Consider the following 3,941-nt stretch of genomic DNA (forward strand, 5'->3'; position numbering starts at 1 on the left):
TGGGTACTAGGACACGAACAGCCCCAAAGCTCCTTCACCGGCAGTCACGGGCTGTGCCTTACCCAGAGTCTGCTGGGCGTTATTCTACAAACGTTTCTCAGAGTCATTTAACGTTGAACTGTCTGTCAAAGTCCGTTCGTCGTCACCACGTTCGGAAAGAAAAGTGGGCGGCTGCTGCTTCAGCAGAGGAGCGGTGGTCCGGACGAGGAGCATGGCGTTCTCAGTGCTCCCTCTCCCCATCCCCATGCAGCATGGCTGCAGCTCCTGCCACCTTGCTGGGAAGCACTTCCAGCAGCAGAATGTGTGGGCCTGGAAAAGATGCTGCTGGTTGTGTGGAGGCCCAAACGCCACCAGCCACTGGAGGTACCTGGGTGTGGTGGGAGAAAACTGACGTCCACCCAAGCCCAAACGGCTGCTTACCAGACTAAACCTTAGAGCCACCACAATGGCTTTGGACAATCTATAGATCTACTCCCTTTCATTTGAAAGTTAGAATAAGCATCTGTAAAAATCAGTCCAACAGACCCACTGTGAGTATCCATTACAGGTTGTGAAGGAATTTGAACACGAGAAGTACTATTGTAATGTACTAAGGTAAATGTTGTGGGTTTTTTTCTCTGAGGAACGTAAGGTGTCCTACAAAGTCAGGCAGCCATCATTCTCCTTTTTGCAGGGATGTGAAGTATGAGAAGTTAAATGCTTTACAGAAAGTTATACAGTAACATGGAGTTCCTTTTCGTCTCCTCCAAGACCTGTGCTCCTACCTTTAAAACCACTGTTTTCCTAACAAAGTAGGAATAGTAAAATGCAGACGGCCAAAACCACATGTTCTACTTTAAACCATTCTCTGCCTTAAGTTCACTCATTTTTGCCCTAAACAATAGTATTATATTAATGACTAACATCTTCCCACATCCTCTGATTGTTTTTAAAGGGGAAAAGAGGGGGAAATCCATTTTCTACCTCCCTGTTTGTTCTATGTCTTCAAAAATTTATGTCAATGATTAGCTTTTCCCTGTTAGTATTTTTTCCTGTAGTTTGCATTATCATTTGCTCAGTGTATCACAACATACTGTTTACTCCTGTTTGTAGATTCAAGACCTCGATGTGGCTCACCTTCCCTGGGATTTCAAAGATGATGGGTCACTGTTTAGCAAATCATTCTTCTACTGAAACCACAACACTCTCATCGGATTCACCAGGAGCAGTTTTAGGCCCAGACGGTTACATCTCACTGCTAATATTCATAACTATACAGTCATTGAATATGACATTAAATCTCCTCTAGCAATTAGCCCTCCTTATTGATTGGTTCAATGATAATTACACAAGTCAACTCTCTTCCTATATCTGGAGTGCTTAAAGTATGTTTAATCATGGATGGCCACCTTGCTGAAGTACATAACAATCAATGGGTCACAAAACCTGAACCTTGTGCAGTCTCAGTTTGTTTTTCTGATGAGGATAAATTAAAAATCTATTTTCTGATCTTTTCTCAGTGAATTTTACTGTTGTTTTCACTGCCTTATTTCCTGCTATAGATGGTGGGTTTTTTTCTGGCACAAAAGGCACAAACTACAAGCAAAAAATAAAGCCGTGCTGTCATGTATCTACTTCCAACTTTGCGTATATGACAGAGTGTTCTATACACAGGCACCAAAGCCACTAGGAATTGGTAGACTTGATAAATAAATCATTGTCCTCAAGTATCTTTTCCTAATGCTGCATTGCATTGCGTAGCCTAACAAAAATGTTGTGAAAGTTATGCCATACCTAAAAACAGCCTTTGAAAAAGGAGGGACGTAATCCCCAGAGGCATTTTTTCTATAATCATAGAATCTGTGGCCTCTTTGCTGAGACCAGTGAGGCAGATGGCAATCATAGCTAGCGTGGGAGCATTCGGACATTGGTCATAATGTGGAGCATTTGAACCTTCAGTTTCAGCATGAACTCCAGACTGCAAAGTTTTGCTGAGTGCCTCATCACAGCCACATCCTTAGGGAGACTGCACTCCCCACCCACACACCTCCTCACTCCCCCAAAAAGGGCGAGAACTCCTGCATTCCTAACCCGTGCCATGTTCTAGTTTAAGATGTCTCTTTCCAACACAGCTAGGAAGTAAGTATACTGGGCACCAGGTGAGTGGAGAGACCGCTGAGGGAACTGTCAGCAGTGGTGTAGTTTTATTCAGTGTACCTGCTGTATGTGGACTGTTTGTAGCTGGTAGCTGAGCTTGCTTCTGTACTCTATTGGAAGCCAGATAGCTTGTCTGTACACACCATGCTCCGGGGAAAGTTTTTTCTCCTCTTAGGCAAAGGCACTAAATTTGTCTGTTTCATCACTATTTCACAATCTGTGCCTTTTATCTCTTTTGTTTTTCCCACATTCTTACCCCTCTGCTATCATCAAAATCAACATCTGGCTGACTGCTCAAAATGCAAGTTTCCATGTGTCTCTGTCTTGTCCTTTACTTATTGATACTAATCCCTGAATCCCTCCTCTATTGTTAGTTCCAAATGATTGTGATCCAGGATCTGACCTCTGCCTCTGTTCTCACTTTCCTCCTATTTGATCTAATTGCCTCTCTTCTCGCTATTTTGCCTACCTAGTCCTGAAATTTTTCTTTCCTTTCTAGTCCTTTCCCAGCCTGAAAATCCCTCTGGCTCACCGGCTCTGGCAGTCTCTCTACTGTGCCATGCTTCATTTCAACTTTCCAGCACTTTATGTGAGTTTTACAGATCAGTGCTCCAGAGATGTGTTACACACCCTGGGGTCATAATTAAGGAGGAAACCACAGAGGGCATATCTATTGAAAGGACGTGGCAGCCCAAAGTCCTCCAGGAAGAAGTCCTGCAAGCGTACGTGCTGGCCCCTGAAGACCTCCCGGAACAGAGAACGTTTTCAGAAGGAACTGGGGGTACATGTTCATCAGCTTTTGGAGTGGAGAGTCTGAAGCGTAGTAGATGAAAGAATACTCTTCAGAGAAGAGAAGAGAAATCTTCAAAGAATGGAGGTTGTGTCAGGGAGTCATTTAGAGGTTGCCTCAGAAAGATGGATAGTTTTGGAATCCAAAGGAATATTCAGATTTCCTTAGTTTCAACCCTAACTGTTTTTTATAAACAGTGCAGCTAGGTCACTTGACACCAGCCACCATACGATCCAATTTGCTGGTACACAGTTCTTTGATCTGCAGTTTTCCATGCTTCAGGCTTGCCTCTGATTTTATTTACTTTTAACTTTAACTGCTTTTGAAAAGAATAAAGTGTTGGGTTTTTTTTAAATAGAAGACTGGTCTTGTACATGATCAGTTATATTACCAGTTTTTTCCCTAGCAAATACCTGCCTCCTCATGCTTTGAAACAGGATGTGATCCCTGTTTTGAGTACATTACTGTTCTCATTAAAAGCCACCTATGTATGTCAAAATTTTGAGTGAAGTTTTCACCTGTATATTAGACACTTTTTTGTGTTCAGCAGCCAATAGCTTGAGTTTGCTCACCCTCACTGGGCATACCTCTCACTGTTCCTAGTGTGTAGACTATAGGGTCTGTACCCCTAACCCTGTGTGCAGTTCACAGCAAAGCATGACTTTTATGTAGCGATTGCTCTTCCCGCTTCTTGTCGGTCACTGTGGGAGTGAGCATAATTGGCAGCTGACTTTAATGAGCCTTCTGGCAATGCAGAGGAGGAAAGCCTTCCGCCTTGAATGTAGAGAAGACAAGAAACAGGGCGGGTGGAAGTAGTCAATTGGGATAAAGAGACTGGGGCCGGAGAAAGGAACAGAAAGAAATTGGGATGGGGCTTTGGCAGAGCAGTCCTCTGCCCAGGGTGTGCTCCAGCCCAAGCCTTGCATTTCCCCTGAGCAATTTAATGGCAGAAGTTCAGTGATTCACGTAAGGAAATAAAGGACAGGATCCTTTATTTCCTGTCTGTTGGTAGTGA

The sequence above is a fragment of the Pygoscelis adeliae genome, unplaced genomic scaffold (genome assembly GCF_000699105.1).
Source record: "Pygoscelis adeliae isolate BGI_AS28 unplaced genomic scaffold, ASM69910v1 Scaffold45, whole genome shotgun sequence".
Taxonomy (NCBI): domain Eukaryota; kingdom Metazoa; phylum Chordata; class Aves; order Sphenisciformes; family Spheniscidae; genus Pygoscelis; species Pygoscelis adeliae.